The sequence below is a fragment of the Uranotaenia lowii genome, chromosome 2, assembly GCF_029784155.1.
Source record: "Uranotaenia lowii strain MFRU-FL chromosome 2, ASM2978415v1, whole genome shotgun sequence".
Lineage (NCBI taxonomy): Eukaryota > Metazoa > Arthropoda > Insecta > Diptera > Culicidae > Uranotaenia > Uranotaenia lowii.
Window position 1 is genome coordinate 323,506,236 of NC_073692.1, and position 17,615 is coordinate 323,523,850.

The following is a 17,615-nucleotide window of genomic DNA, read 5'->3' on the forward strand; positions in this document are numbered from 1 at the left end:
GCACCACTATGTGTTTTGCTTGCTAAAATATGAATGTTTGAAAATCACCAAAATTTTCTTCTACAAATTGTTTTAAATTGTTTAACGGATAAATCAAGCATAAGTTTACTTTTTTTGGACGTTGCAATTGGCGTTGAGGACAAAAACTATGGAAAAAGGGGGCGAAATAAGAACCCAAGCAACCAGAATTCCCCTAAATAGATTCCATAGAAGCATAATCAGCTCTCGTTTGTGTCTGGAAAGAATGCTAATCAGCCCAAAATTTAAGTTCTTAAAGCTACTTTTAAGTTCGTTTAGGTGGCTGTAGAGAATGCTATTCAGCTTCTAAGAGAATGTCAAGAAACTTCTACGCGCTGAAAAAAAAATCCGATTGACAGATTGCTCTGACAACCACATGTCAGATTGCTAGGTTGCCGGTCTATCATGGTCTGTCTCATTGATTTTAATTATATTGTTTTGATTACAAAAGCTGCTTACATGCCTAGAGAATTGAACCGCTGCTCTCTAGGTTGCAATGAAACTCACCAGCCTCTCGACCAATCTAGCAATAGCTAATTGCCACTGTAATGATTAGTATTTAAACCTAATGTCATTTGAGATGATTGAGTGGGTTGGTCAATAGAAGGTACCTTATTTCGTTCAAAGGACTTTCATTACACAATATGAATCATCACAAAAATTCGCATCATCAAAATTTATTCGAATATCTTATTTAACATTTAAAAGAAAAATTCGAAGAAAATCTTGAATTCCATTTGTAAATATCAGTACAGATATAAACAAAACAAATACCATGACAAGAAATTGACAGACATTTTTGACATGTCGCTTAGAATTCCCATATAGGTTTTTTAAAACACCTTCAAGTATCTTAATGGTGCGCTTTAGAATGTTACGCGAACTTTATCGACCTTCTTGAGAAACATTTTTGACATGTCGCCTAGAATTCCCATATAGATTCTTTTAAACACCTTCAAGTATCTTTATGGTGCGCTTTAGAATATTACGCGAACGTTATCGACCTTCTTGAAAAACATTTTTGACATGTCGTTTAGATTTCCCATATAGGTTCTTTAAAACACCTTCAAGTATCTTAATGGTGCGTTTTGGAATATTACGCGAACGTTATCGACCTTCTTGAAAGAAGTTCCATTAAAAGCGCTTAGAAGTTCCGTTATCGATAGTTTAACCTTTCAAAGGGCGATGGAAGTTCCTGAGTAACTTTTACGCGACAAGAGTCACCTGAAGCTCCCGTAAAACATTTTTTCAGTCAAATGTGAACTTCGGAGTTCCATCTTCAAGTAAGAACGCGACTTTTGGTTGCTTGGGAATAGCACCACTCGTGTTTTTCAACAAAAACAAGATTATTTCTAAAAATTTACTGTGTAAAAGTGAATAATAATGCTTCTACGAATTATTTGAGTTAATAACTGCATGTTAAGGAGTTTTCTAGAATTCCAAAGATTTTCAAAGGTTTTAAAATGGTGTTTTAAGAGATGCTCTTCTAGAACAAAGGAATTTGATATTTGAGCTGTAATTCTCTACCAAACTACTACTCTTGCTCATTAAAATGACGTGAAATGATGAATCAAACATTTTCGGTTTATTTTAAATGAGAAAAAAAAGGTTGTAATTCATAAACTTATATTTTTTTTTTTTCAATAAACATCACTTTTTCCACTTTCAAGTCATAGATGGCAGCACTATCTTGCCGTTAAAACCAAATTAAGTCTCAATATTGATTTTTCAGGATTATTCAGGTCCATATTCATCATTTCGAGGTAGTTTTCCAACACAGTTTTGTTGGAGTTCACGCTGCAGAAATCTTTTCCGAATTTGCAAAAAAAAAAAAAATCACCAGCACAAGAATATACACCGCCAAAATTCCTGCTCATCTCAACTTCCGATTCAATTGCAAATCATACCAATAATACTGCTTGTTCATCAAGCTCCATCGGAAAGTACTAAATTATTCTGATTATCGGTCCAAGAAATTCACTTTTTATCGGTCCTTGATGAAATCCTTATTTTTTGATATTGTGATCTTAGAATTTCCAAGGCGGTCACACGGTACCAAGTACTTATTTCTTGACCAAAATCATCCAGCACACCTGTATTAATCCCAGATATTCGAAAATGGGCATCAATTCAGTTTAATTGAAAGATAGTGCTGCCATCTATGACTTGAAACTAGAGAAATAGCGTTTTACTATTTAAAAACATTAGTATTTTTGAATTTGAAGCCTGTTTTTTATTCAAATTCAGCCTCAAATCTATGTTTCGTCAATTTGCATCATAATGCTAAATGACAATGAAGAAATAAAGCAGTTTGATAAAGTATTATAGCTCAAGTATCAAATTCCTAAACGCTAGAGGAGCATCTTTTAAAACTCCCTTTAAAACCTTTGAAAATCTTTGGAATTCTAGAAAACTCCTTAAAATACAGTTATCTATTCAAATAATTCGTAGAAGCATTATTATTCACTTTTACACAGTAAATTTTTAGAAATAATCTTGTTTTTGTTGAAAAACACAAGTGGTTCTATTCTTATTTCGCACCCTTTTTCCATAGTTTTGGTCCTCAACGCCAATTGCAACGTCCAAAAAAAGCAATCTTATGCTTGATTTATCCGTTAAACAATTCAAAACAACTTGTAGAAGAAAATTTTGGTGATTTTCAATCATTCATATTTTAGCAATCAAAACAAATAGTGGTGCTTTTCTTGTTTCGCTCACTGTATAATAATTGATAAGATTTTTTTTTCATTTGACATATCAATGCAATTTAAATAAAAATCAAAATTAGTTCAATCATACAATTAAACTATCCCGATTACGCTTGGCATAGTTTAAATTCTTGCTCTACCAGCATGATGTGAGCACAAACGATTAAAACGAACACAACCCAATTAACGATCCACGAGAGGAAAAAAAAACTCCAAATCAATATTACGCAACAATTATAAAATTAAACTGCGAAAAAATCCGACAAAACAAAAAACAGCGAAAAACAACCCCAAATTACACTGCTGAACTGCTTCTATTTTTTGCTTGCTGCTTCCAGCCAGCACAAGTAATGAGCGCACAATTAGATCTCCAATTGGCATAGGGTATTCATTGAAACCGAAAGCGAATCGGATGCGAAATTCACCTACATCTATAGGCTTCAAATATGTGGGCATACCATTCATTCATCACCGAATCCGAAATTGAAGCTGCAGTTCTGCACAGTTAAATGAGCCACCATTCTCCACTATTTATGATTCTTCAAAACCATAGAGCAGGAACTGATTGATTGCAGTGAAAAAAATATGTGGATAGTAGGGAGAGTATAATTCCCATTGCAAGAAAAAAGATCTGCAAAAAACCCTCAACCCAAAAGGTTCAATCAAGAGTCAGGCGTGCTAATTGAAACAATATAAGGTTGTGTAATTTTGACGTTGGAATTTTTTTGGAGATCGTTTTTTTTTGTTTCATCTCGTGGGGGTAATAAAATTACTCACACTGCCAATCAATTAATGACGGATTGATCAACGCAAATCGGCCGGCACGCTCGTTAGTTTGAGTGAATAAAGCTATGGGCCCACAAAAAGTTTGCATTCCACGACGAATGATGGTGTTGCAAAATTTCACGGCTCTCATTTTAATTATCCCGCAGCAACGGGTCTCGGGCACTGGAAGGGTTGAATTTTACTTTATTCCAGTTTTTTTCCCCAGAAACGTTCAATTGATGTCGCGCGCAGTGGCATTTGTTTTTGGTCTTGCTGACATTGCCACAAGAGAGGCGGGGGTGGATCAGGTTAATAATCGGGTTTGATTAATGATGATTGGTATGAGTCGGTTGGTTGGTTTGAATTGGATGAGTGGATGAGCAGGATTGGCCTCTTTTAGCCGAGGGTGCCGAGGGTGAAAATTGAATCTAATAAACTTACCGTGTGGGAGTTGAAACAAGATGATCTGGAAAGAGAAACAAGGTTCATTAAAATAATTTCAATTTGATCGATGAATGTTTGCGAATTTGTGTTGTTGACAAAGTGAATGTGTTTTGGATCGATGACAAGTCTTATCTTAGTGTTAATTTTATTAATTGAGTGTTGTCTTTTCCAAACAATCATTAATTATATCTTAACGTAGATTTGTCAGTTGTGTAGAACATATATGTTCATATCAATAACTGAGCAAGCTAACTCTTCCCATGAAGATTTTCCCAAAGTAACTATTTTTTCAATTTATCGTAGTAAAGGGGAATTACTTGATCGCAAAAGGTATTTAAAAATAACTGTCAACAAACATGTCAGAAAATTGACTCGCCTCCGGCTAAATTTGGTACTACATCACATCCTACATCACATCACTCTTGAATTATGATATTTCGTTTCACGACAGTCGACACTATATGAGTTCAAAAATTGAAACTTATTTTCAATAGTAAATGTCGAATTCTACAATTCATTGGAATTGAAACTTAAATCTTGTCAGTCAAAACACTAGCTTCTTTTAAGCCTGAGGTTTCTTTAAGAATTGTAACAACTTAACAATTTCATAATTTGAAATCAACAGTTTTAACATCAAGTACTTATTAAACACATCAACAAGCCGGTTGCCAAGTGACAGATGCCTACCACTCACAATAGTTTACAGAATTAGCAAAAAATGTGTAACCTAGTATCCATTAGTTTATTATTTATCGCTATGATTATAAAAAAAATCTTTTGTCGTTACAAATTTAATGCTGATATGAAATATGCTTAAAATAATTAGTTTTGTGTTTCTTGTTCTGCTTAATGCTCAATTCCACATTCGAAAGGGTTTTGACTACACAAGGCCACAAAATTAACATTTTCCCGAGGTGAACAGAGCTTAATAGCAATTTTTTAAATTTAGGTGCCCTGACTAAAAAATCAAAATAATTAGTTTTTATTATCAGCTTTTGGTTTTAAAAATAGGTAAATATCCTTTAAAAAATTCTGCACTTTCCTGACAAAACTTAAAATTTAAAAATAAAGATTTCAAAGAATGCTAAACCTTCTATAAGCCCGCTAGAAATTGCGACTTCTGTGAAGAAAGAAAATAAAGTTTTCCTCTGCTTTCTTTTACCTACTGTTTAAAATATGAGAAAATTTCGATTTTTCCAAGTAATTTAAAATCAAATTGAATTTTAGACACAGAAGTTTTTCGATTGTTTCACGATCGGCAATATGACGAAACCGTAAGTTTGGCGAAACTAAAAATTTAAGTGGAAAAAGTAGGGGAGAGTAGGGGCTACTTTTTTCTTTGTTGCATAACTTTTTTTATTCTAAAGATAAAGGCATAAAAAAAAACTTTGCAGATAGGAATAACGTATTTCAAGTTCTGAATGTGTATAAAAACACCAAAATATTGGTGGCCCAAGATACCCCACAAAATGTGGCCCAAGCAATGGTTTCCAAATTGGTTGCGTTTGTATGACTTATTGATGTTTCATCAAAAATTTCTTTTCCACGTGAAAGAACATGACAAAACTAAATAAGATCATGAGCGTATGAGTATATTTTTGTTATGTACTTTAGGTCTCCCACAGATGCAATTTAGCGGGGGCTTGTTCAATTATGTAAATACATCCCAGCAAACATAAAATCGCTTTGAAAATGATAACTCAAGACATTAAAAACGTTACTGTGAATCGTAATTCCAACAAATGCAAGTAAAATGTCGTAAAATTCGTTACTCGAAGTCGTATTAAATGGTTTAAGTCGGATATGATAAAAAGTCCGTCTTTAATCTGTAATTTATAATGTTTTCAGTTGTGGAAACGTTTTGTTTCAATAAACTTTGATCATAAGATCTAATTATCAAAGTTATTTAAAACAAAGGATCGATTTCAGTTCAAATTATTCTTCTCTATTGCAATTTTAAGATTTTTCTTGAAATAAAACCAAAATCAATTGGTGTACATCTAATTAAGTGAATTATGTAGTATTTATGGAAATTAAACAATCGTTATCTATCAAATCAATGTGAAAAAGAATTCAAAGAAAACTGTATCAAAAAACTGTCTTCAGCAAGTTTCAAATTTCAATATTCAAATCTTCACACCTTTTATCAACTGAAAACCTTACCTTTTCGAAAAATACTTTGAAGTTTTTCCAATTTAGGCTTTAAAGCGTGTTTCTCAAAATTTGATTTATAGACAGATAATCCATTTTCTATATGTAGAAAAAAATTAATCTTAGCCCTTTCTACATATTTTAGGCAAAACTATCAGAATTTCATTTTGATCATCCAAAATTGTCTATACAGACAAACCTGGCTGTCCGTCCAACCAGGATTGCACACGCCACCCTTCTAAATAAACAAATTAAAAAAAGAATTCATAGGCACTTATCTCTTTTCAAAAACGCTTAAATTAACCCATGTATTATTCGCATAACCAAGAAAGTTAACTTTTTAAGAGCAGCTAACCAAGCGCAAATAACAACATTAGCGTGACGTTGAAATACTGATGTCGATTATTACAAATGTATTCAAAGTCCATATGACGATTTTGAACACTATACGGCCAAAGTAAGCAGTTCAATGGCATTTTCATATTATTTCATACCTATATACCATAAGATAAACCAATAAAAATAGCATGAGCAAAGCGCTTTTGAAAGAAAATTAAGGTCTTGGAAATGGTTTCTGAATGATATTAAAAAAAAAAGCGTGATGAAATCAATACTGATGTTATGAAATCGCTTGGTACATCTTTGTACCTGATAATAATCACATTTTCGTAGGTTCAAGTCCTGCCGGTGAGCCGTTGAATCTTTTTCGAATAATTCATTATGCTTATGCCTATGTTCTTTCGTTCTTTGATACCTCATGTTTCTCTAATTCTTTCCATCACCTACGAAAATGTGATTATTTTCAGGTTCGGGCAACCAAACACTATTTTACAATCGATGAACACTACGTTCATCGATTGTAAAATTTGCGGCGAGGTGATTATTGATTTCGTCAAGAGATTCAGTAAACAAAATATCACTTTCATTGCTGGATGGTCTTATAGCTATGGCCTTAAGTCTTTTCCATAACAACTTATTTGAGTGTGAATGTTCTAAGGTTTGCTGAATGTAAGTTGCTTTGGCTTCATTTATCAAGGTAGTTACGCGATTCCGAAGACGTTTATACTCCGCATGTAAAAAATCAGTTCTTCTAGCAATTCAGTCTCTGTACGCTAGATCCCTTTCAATCATCGCCCTTGAAATATTTTGATTAAACCATATTTTATTGATCGCAGGTTTTGAAACTCGTAATGGAACAAAGGTATCAAATAGTTCTATGATTATTTGGTTAAACAAGTCAACAGCCATAACCACGTCACCAATTGAATATACGTTCAATCGAAGTAATTGCAGATTCCAGTCGTTGGAAGTTAATTCGTGTGTAGTTCCTTGTTGTTATAGATTGAACCGAAACTCTTCTCGGAATATTTAACGATGCGAAAATGACGTCATTTCTGGAAAATTTGAAAAAATTTATAGTTTTTGATACATTTGTGATTTCATGCATTTTGATACATTTTAGGCCAGACTGGTAAATGATTTATAAAAATATTTATTGAAAGAAATTTGATGATTGTCCGAAAAATATTTTCACAACAACAGTGACGGAATAGGTAAACAAAAGCAATATAAAGTTTGTGATCATTAAGCCAATTCGTCAAACTGAGTAAGGTTTTTTATGGCATCGAAAAATGTATATTTTTTATGAGGATCAGAACCTTTCAAAAAAAAAGTCCCATGCTGTGAGAAACTATGCCATCATCATTTATATACGTTGAAGGATAACTTTGGAACTTGATATTACAATAAAAATTGAATAAGTGTTTCGGTACACAAATGTTGCATTTAACCCTGCTGTTGCTTGAAGCCCTGTTTGACAGTTTATATTTAGAGTAGCCAAAAATGTAAGGTTATAAGATGTCTTGGTTTGAAAGAATATGGTTGGAATCAGGGCCGTAGGAAGAACCAACTCATGGAGGGGAGGGGGTTTGGTGACTAATTGGCACGAAAACAAAAAAAAAATAAAACAAATTTTGTTGGTAACTATAAAAGTCTGGTAGATTAAACTTAGTTGATTTAAGCATAAAATAAGCTTTTTTAAGAAAATTCTTCCATTTCTTAAAGAAAAACTTATTCTATACTCAAATCAAACAAGTTCAAATTATTTTTCAAATTCAAAGAAACCTTTGATGAAAATAAATCAAATTTTTCAAAAAAAAATTAAGAGATAAAAGTCATAAGATTTTCTGATAAAATTTTCTTAATGCAAACTTGAACCTTATTAATGATTTTAGTTTAAAATTTGCCTTTGAAAAAAAAACTGCCTTAATAAAACATTGCGGAAAATATACGAGATATCATGTATATTCGCTAGCCGCTAGTATGTTCCATTAAAAAGCATAATTCAAATGAAATAAATCTAACATTGAATCCTTATTCTACAAAATGGAACCCAACACTTCCCGTTACTCAAATACCTATATTAAATTAACAGAATTTTGTCTATTGGTTTCTGAAACATAAAATGCCAAATTTTGGTGCCCTTAATGTGTGAAAAATGTCAAACTCAGATGTTAAATTGTACGGTGATGGACATACGCGGGAGTAAGACTAAATAAGTCGTGCAGAAAAAGAAAATTTAAAGTAAAATAAAATTATCCTTAGGATAATATGTCCTTCCCACTTCTAAAGAAGCGTATGAGGTGAAGGAAGGACCCAAATGGGTCTAAGGGACCATCACAAAAAAAACTATACACGGGAAAATTTAGAAATTTATGCAGGATTTTTAAGTAAAAATTTTCATTTACCAGAAAATATTTTTTATAAAGAATCAGTTCCATTATGAAAATCCTTTTTTTTAAATAAAATATGTTTTTTGCGGACAAAATTAACACTAGAAGGACCGGCAAATTGAATATACCTATTCGGACCGTGACCAGTCAAAATGACTGGTAAAGGGGAAATTCTTTATATCACAATATTTTTAACTTTTTTCTTTTGACATTATTTTGTTATTAATTCGATAACATTTTTGTTATAAAATGGAAATATTTTTTCACCATGGGTGCACGGAATCACCTCACTTTGGCATAGTTGACAAATGCGTGTATGTCATAAAATGAATATTTCAATTAATTATCAAAAAATTAAAACACATTATCAATCTAATTATAAAATCATGTTAGATGGCTATGGGTATTGACCATGGGTGCACGGTTTCACTTTAGTTTTGTTTTAGTAGATATTTTCTAGCATTCATCACTCAGAAATTTTTCAACACGTTTCCTATAAATTATACCTGATATTGTAGGTTTTGAAGCATATTTTATCTATAAGTAGAGCATTTAACCATGGGTGCACGGATTCACCGCCATTTATCCAAAATCATTTTTGTTTTGCATGGTAAATGTAATGAATAAAGACTTTTATAGATTTAAATGAAAACTGTGTTATAGACATGGGTTTTCACTATGGGTGCAAGGATTCACCGCGTTTTAATCAAATATTGGACTTTTTGGAAATTTTGAAAAAGCATTTTTACAAATCTTAACTAAACCAAAGTCGAAACCATGTCTTTCATGTTGAGATATTAACATTTAAATAACGATTTTTATTTTAAGTTCCGTTTTTTCATTCCTGGAAAAGAAATATTTCAAAAATATTTTGAAATAATAAGTTTATTTATTTATTACTAAAAAAAAGGTTTTTGCAATCGTATATTTATCTGATAAGATCTGATCAACTTTCAAGAAATTGGAAATCGGTTACCATGGACCGAGTGAATTTTGAGAATTATATGCATCAAGTTATGTCGTGTGACGGAAAACAGTGAAAATAATAATAATGAATCAACAATGTCAAATGTACACGTTGAAAAGTTTTTCGATTGACCAATATTGCATTTTAAATACCTATCATATCTATTTAACTCAAAAATATTTTGTTTTCTGAAGCAAAGTGAAAACAATTTATTTCTATATAATTTACAACGGCGAATTTACAGCCTTTCTGTGCACCCATGTTGAAATATCTGAGCGCCGTTGTGGTGTATCAGATAGGCTTGTGCGAGTCTGGTCTAGGTATGCCAGGCGTACTGGGTTCGATTCTTGGTATCTGCAAGAAAACTCTTGGGTTCAAACCCCATAAGTTGCCGACAGGTAAGATGTGTTTCCTCGTATAATAAAAATGTTCAATCAGTTGCCAACTGGCCAGGTATATACACGGGTGCCAGAATACCTGTAAGTGAACTTGCATTGGAAATTTGTCGAACCTAATAATCTAAGAATGCATGTGAATACATACTTGGGCAGAAACTGCGGTGAATCCGTGCACCTATAGCGGATAACCAACATATAAAAAATATTCCGTGCACTCATGTTGAAATATCATTTAAATTATTCAGTTTAATAGCTGTTGTCTTCAAATTTGAATAAATGAGCACACAATTCATAATTATTTTACTCATTCTGGTTTAGTATAAAACATATTTATCACCTGAAACTACTCGATTACTCGAATGTACATGTATTAAATCTAACATAACTTTTACAAATCTTGATGAAATTTCGCCAAATTTTGACAGAAAGTTCGATTAAAGTTGGGCAACAAAACAGACCAAAAAAATTGGGAGTCGAGTGCTTGAAGCGCCACACAGCGGTCAATCCGAGAACTTTTTATACAAATTTTCATGACTTTGCATCGAAAATCAATAATTTCATAACGAATGACACACTTCTGCCCGCCATAAATCAACTAGGGCTCATTGTCTTGAATGTAGATTGCAAATGAAACAAAAAGCAAGAGAAAAAAATTTATCTCGTTTGAGTTATAGGGTTGTCAATTTTACCAGTCATTTTGACTGGTCACGGTCCGAGTGTCCATGGCGAAATTTATCTCGCTTATTAAAAGAGCTAGTAAAATAAAAAATACACAGTTTTGTAGAGATTCAAAATTCATGAAAAGTCGTATTTTTTGCGAATTTTTAAAGCGAAGTATTCAAAAGATATTCAACAAACAAAGTGTCCAACCAGTCATTTTGACTGGTGCGGTCTTTCTAGTGTTAAAAAAAAACTCAAATTCCACCTTTTATATGTGATTTTCAGCTAAATTGTGTTAACAAACTAATTTTGTTAAAAAAAAAACAATGAAAACTGGAAATGGAATTGACAAGCAATCTTCACACGTTAAGGGCCACCAAAAAATCTATGACGAGAAACACCGAAATTCGGCATTCTTTATCTCAGAAACCCCTGAACTTAGCATTTTTAAATATCGGAAAATGTTGTGTTCAATTTGGTCAAAAAAAGTTTAACACTTGAATTCATTCCATTCGAGTCAAAGTGTAGTATCTATACTGTTGGCAAGCGAAAAAAACGAGATATCTTGTATTTGGTCCGCAATGTGTTATGTTCATGAATTCCTCAACAATTTATGTAGATTGCAAAATTTATTTAAAGCTAAACCTTCTTCTGAATTTTTAATCTGCATTCTGAATCTTCAGGTATCAGGTATCAGAATGGAGGTAGGCTTAATAGCGGCACGTTATCCAAACATACGGGAAAATTGTGCCTAACCTTTTTTTTATCCAAGATTTCATCATTTACCTGAGAAATCTGAAAAACCTAAAAAAGGAAGAAATAAATTCAATCTATTTAAGATGGCATAAAGCCTTTCCACTAGGGATTATTTGCATTAAAGCTCTTTTCTACATTCGGTAAGGAATGATAGAATGTTTTTTAAGTTTAATTTCTTAAACTCAGATTCGCTTAAAGCGTAAGATCCCAGAGTACGAAAACGTAGTCTGGCAAATGAGGGACAGTTACATATAAGATGGAAGGGATCTTCCACATCTGATTCACAACTACCACATACTGGAGATTCAGCACGCTGAATGTTGTGCATGTGATAGTTGAGTTTACAATGACCGGAGAGTGCTCTGATCAAGATGCTGCAAAGAGATTTATTTAAAGTTAATAAGTAACTCGATATGATTGAAGATGGTTTTTCTAAAAATAATTTAGTTTGACGACAAGTGTCCAACTCTTCCCAGTATCGTTCATGCTGGTTAGAGGACCAAGTTTGAATTTGGTTTCTGAACCAACATGGTGATATTGGGACAGCCGGCTCTGGTCCGTAAAATTCCTTTTCCGACCCAACTCTAGCGAGTTCGTCGGCGCATTCGTTTCCAAAAATTCCCTTATGTCCGGGTACCCATAGAAGGTTTAATCCATTGTCAGAGTCAAGAATGACACCCAAATATTTACCTTGATTAGACACGGTGATTTCGGAACCATAAAACAGCAGAGGGCGCACCCCGCGGGTGATACGTTTTTTAGTAAATAAAACAATATTAGTTTTTAGAGGATTAACTGAAAGTTCTACATGAGAACACCATCGTTCAACAGAGCGCAGAGCTTGTTGCATTATATCAAATAATGTGCTTATGCACAAACCTCTTACCAGCAGAAGATAATCATCTGCGAATCCATAGGTTGGTATTCCACGGTCATTGAGTTTTCTCAACAAGCCGTCTGCAACTAGGTTCCACAAAAGAGGTGATAGTACACCTCCCTGTGGGCAACCACGTGTGCTAACTTTTGTTATTGAAGCCTGTCTTAAAGACGAATGAAGATTCCTGTTACTCAACATTGCGCTAATCCAGTTAGTTATAACACTAGGCACTCCATGAAGTAGTGCCGCATCCATTATTGATGTAAACGAGACATTATCAAATGCTCCTTCTATGTCTAGAAATGCTCCTAGACATGATTCTTTCTGTGAAAAACTATTTTCAATATTATGTACTACGTTGTGCAGAAGAGTTAATGTTGATTTTCCTGTTTGGTATGCATGTTGTGTTGCATTAAGCGGATGTTGGACAAGGCATTCTTGCCTGATATGATGATCAATTAAACGTTCAAATGCTTTTAATAGAAATGAACTAAGACTAATAGGACGAAAGCTTTTGGCTTCGTCATATGATGATCGTCCCCCTTTAGGGATGAATTTCACGGCTATCTGCCGCCAAAGTTTAGGAATATATCCATGAGCAAAACTGCTTATCATTATTTTTCTTAATATGTGTTTGAAATGATCGAAACCTTTTTGAAGCAAAACTGGAAATAAACCGTCACTTCCAGGAGATTTGTATTGAGCAAAACCATCGATTGCCCATTTGATCGATTCTGTAGTAACTATTTTCCGAGCAAAATGCAAGGAATCTAGACTTCCAGAAAAGAACTCAGGCTCTATCGATGAATCTTGATCAACACAACCTGGAAAGTGAGTATTGAATAGACAACTTAATGTTTCTTCGTCGTCTTCGTCAACAATTGATGTAGATTGCAAAATTTATTTAAAGCTAAACCTTCTTCTGAATTTTTAATCTGCATTCTGAATCTTAATTCTGAACCTGAATTCAAAAATTGCGCTTTGAATTTGTATTCGAATTTCCATGCGATTTCTGAAATGTACAAAAAATACGATTTTCGAATCTCATTCCAGATCAGAATTTGATGAGCCCTCATTCATGAATTTATAATTTAAATCTCAAATCCCAACCTGGACTACCCAGGTTTAATCTGAATTCACTATTAAAATTACTTATTTTTTATCTGTGTTGTGAATCAGATAAAAATATAAATTTACAAAGATCTGAATCATACCTTTTAATTTGGGATTGCCATTTCGAATCTTTAAATTATTGAATTTTGAGTGAGAATTAAATTTGAGAACTTCGAATTCGAATATAAAACAAAATTTCCCTTTTTCTCGGAAAACTTTTATCAAAGTATTGAAAATCCATTTGATCACGAAAACATGATTCAAATTTGATTGAAATGCAAAACCAAATTTGAACCAGGATTTCATTGCTAATTTGATATTTTAACTGAAAATCAAGAATCCTGAACAGGATACAGAATCCGAAATACGAAATTAGGAATACAATTTTGGGTTATAAGAATGATGGAATTAGAACCTTCGAAATGGGTTTAATTTAATTCGAAATTCAATGTTCAGACCTGAATTTCGATGACCAAGTGAGAAAATTTTTAAAATGTTTTGCAGAATTTTGGACTTGGAGTGGGTTTTTGAGGTTTTGGCATTAGTTTTTATTCTGACCTCAATACATTATCATAATTTGGTTCTGAATCCAAAATTTTGAGTGTAGAGTAGAATATCTCGCTTGCTGTTTTGGATACTCATGGGGGGGGAGAGGGTTAAACCCCGTTCATATGGCCATGATTGGAATGTATCTTCTTCTTAATTTTTCAGTTGTAACGAAAAACAAAATCTTTCGTGAAATTTAAGTAATTCATTTAAAATATCAAATCATTTCAAATTTACGTATCACAACTGAGACCTTTTTTTTTCTTTAAAAATCATTTTTGTAATGGTTGAGATCCATAAAAAATTGCTCAATCCGTGAAATTTTGAGATTGGATATACCTATTTTACAAAAAAAAATTCTAGTAAACATAAAACACATTCTTCATCCTTAGCCTTTTTGTAGTTTCAACATGGTACCTGCAATAATTTCAAAACAATTTATATGGAAAGCTCAGTTTTGCCCCGCACAAGTTTTCGTCGTCTTCTTAACGTCTAGCCATTATTTAGGTACGTGTAGTTGGAGCAGAAGAACCGTTGCTGTTAATTATCACATTTCTGACAGATTCCGGCTTATGAAGTTATTTGGCCACATTTTGCCGTTTTATCGGACTAGCATCTTCATGCATCACCTCACCTGGTCTATCGGCCAAGAAAGCGTAATTGGCAAGCTTCTTTGCCCCCGAATGGCCCATATTATCACTCTGCTAACGGTGATTTGCCATACTGGATGTGCAGACTGTATGTATCTGTATCATACCAAACCTCCAACTGTCAGTGAGTAATGGAAAAGGTAAAGGAAGTTAACACGATTCGGCAACCTTTTGCTAGTTGAGAGAGATTAGTTGAAGCAAAATAAAAAAAGAAGTTCACAGCCCAGCTTGAACCAGCGCGCTTTGAACTAGTTTGGGTCGTTACCGGCTAATTTCTGCCGAATGGATCATCCTTTATTATCTGACCTCTACGGCGCGAAAAGCCCCTACATCGTCGAACCAATTGAAGCAACGAATGCTCTCTCTCTGGTCGACGTTGATTCAACTTGAGCCGCAGCAGTTGGTTTAATGGCCTCCCGCAAGCACCGTTAGTAAGTGACTAATCTATTGGTCAATGAAATATGTCGGTGGCTGATGCCGCAAAAAAAAAAAACGCACCGTAATCGAAAAAGACGCGTGCCATTTCACGATTCGTTTCACTCGGGGGTCAAACTGTGACTCCAGCCTTAGTCGGCACCGCAAAATGGTTGTTCGCTTTTTTGGCACCGCATCTAGAGCATCTGCCCGGGAGGTCTTGTCGAATTTGGGCGATACCAACCTAGTTATGCAGATTTGCGCGATCAGGGTGCGACTATACTTACATACTGGCACGCTCCATTTAGCAGTGGGGTATCTAGAAAGCAAGAACATTTCCATAGTTTAATTAAAAAAAAAATTAGGTGTTATGACCAAATGTTTTGGCACGGTCTAATCAAAAAAAATAATATCTAGGGTGATTTGCAAATCGTCGCACAGCTAAGCACATGATTTTTTTATGCTGTATTTTAGTCATTTCATCTGAATTCACTCGGTTTTTGTTGTCGATTGTACTCATACAGGATTGGTCAACTAGATCCAAAACTTCAAATGTTCTAAAAAAGTGTCGTAATAATTTAAAAAATCATTTAAAGTTGCTTGTATGTGCCCAATAGTCTCACAGGCCGATTTTTTATCGAGCCTAATGGTAGGGTAGAAGCACTAGTTATTGAACAGGTGCCAGATATTGAACACTAGTAAAACACTAACCAATCGAAAAAATAATATACAGTAGAAAAAATAATTAAAATTTGTAGTGTCACTGTTGAAGAATTTTCTACCTATATTCAAATTTTTATCAAGAATTTCGGACTCTTAAAGCCACAATCCCAGAAACTAGAATATGAAAGAATTTTTGGCTTGGCTTTCAACTGATTGAAGAAAACAGCCTATTTTGGATTGGAAAAAAATTGGATTGAAGACAAATAAACGTCTAAGATAATATTTTGAGTGTTTTCAAATAATTCTTTTCAGATGATTTCTGGAAGAGTGGCAGCCTTTATTATCCTTATGTTCTTGAAACTTTACAAATTAAAGTGTTTTATCATTGGATCACAGAAAACGCCAATGTTTTAATTATTGAACGTTTAATCTAGCAGTACTCGTATCGAAAAGAAATGCATGCATCAGCTACTTAACAAACATCGGTTGTTGTTTGGAAATATAAACAAACTGTTTCTTGGTTGCTAGCTCAACCAAAATTGCCCCTGAAAAGCATACCCCTAAATACTAGACTACTAACATACTATAAATACCCCTAAATAAACACAATTATATTCAACGTTAGATAATTAGAACATTGCCTGTTCAATATTTGAATCATGGTGTTCAATCATTGGGACAAATGTAATTTTGAAAAAAGGCTTAAATGATAATTTTAAAACATATTTCCGCGAAAAAAATATATCGACTCGAACCTGAGAAACATGCTTCAGCTACACTTTCAAAATTTTATCCGCAAACCCTTTCGTTATTATTAATTGGCCACAAATGTGTTGAATCTTAAAGATGTTGTTCAATATATAGTGTTCTTACCCTCATTGTTTGTAAAATGCGTTTCCTTCTTTGACCTTCTTCTTTGAGGCATGCGCGGTCCTATGGGAGGTGTCCCCCCCCCCCTCCCAAGGGGGATAAATTGTTACAAAATACACGAAACCACTCGAACTTTAAATTTTCCTTTCCGGTATACCTTTGAATTTTCTAAATTTTCTAAATTGAGTATTCAATTTTCCAATATGCGCCTTTGAAATATAGGACTTCTACTGGAAGTAAATTTTACGAATACGAATTAGACGAGGTCTATAATTCTTATTAACTTCCTTGCAAAGGATTTTTTTTCTTAAAAAAAAACAGAATGATGGTAAGTTTTAGACCTAACTGTCGAAAACTGTTCAAGATTGAAAAACACATGGAACAACAATTTTCAACGCAATCAATATAATATATTTTCGAAAAAAGGTCCTTTTTCACTTTTCTCATGATTTAAGGTTTTTTTTAAATGTAGCTTTTAACAATTGCTTGATAAATAGGCCATTAGCATGGATTCTTAGTTTAATATATTTTGAAACATTCTGCGCAAAATGCAATTAAAATAATGATTGGCTTTGGTTTTGTTGATTTTCGTAAACTTCGTCTGTAGGCAGGGTAAGTTTTTAGAGGGTTAAAATATTCTATTTGAGATTTGTTTTATAAAAAAAAACAAATAATACACAGACATGTTAAACATAGAAAGAAAACAACATTTTTTCCCATTATGTTAGAACATTGCCTATCAAACATAATTTAAATTGAAAAACAATAATCTTTAAAATAAAGGAATACACTTTATTTTTTTTTGTTAAAACCTTTAAATAAAATATAATTGTAAACTTTATGATACATTTTTAATTGAAAGTCCCAATTTTAACAAAAATTA

The 17,615-nt window shown here is 33.3% G+C and overlaps 1 protein-coding gene across 1 annotated transcript in view; it reads right to left on the bottom strand.

Moving 5' to 3' along the window:
- LOC129749844 (uncharacterized) overlaps positions 1-17,615 on the bottom strand; it is a 324,747-nt gene that overhangs the window by 256,101 nt on the left and 51,031 nt on the right. The window contains exon 3 of the mRNA XM_055744937.1: positions 3,933-3,957. The gene's annotated coding sequence lies outside the window, so the exon portion shown is untranslated. The remainder of the gene's footprint in view (positions 1-3,932; positions 3,958-17,615) is intronic.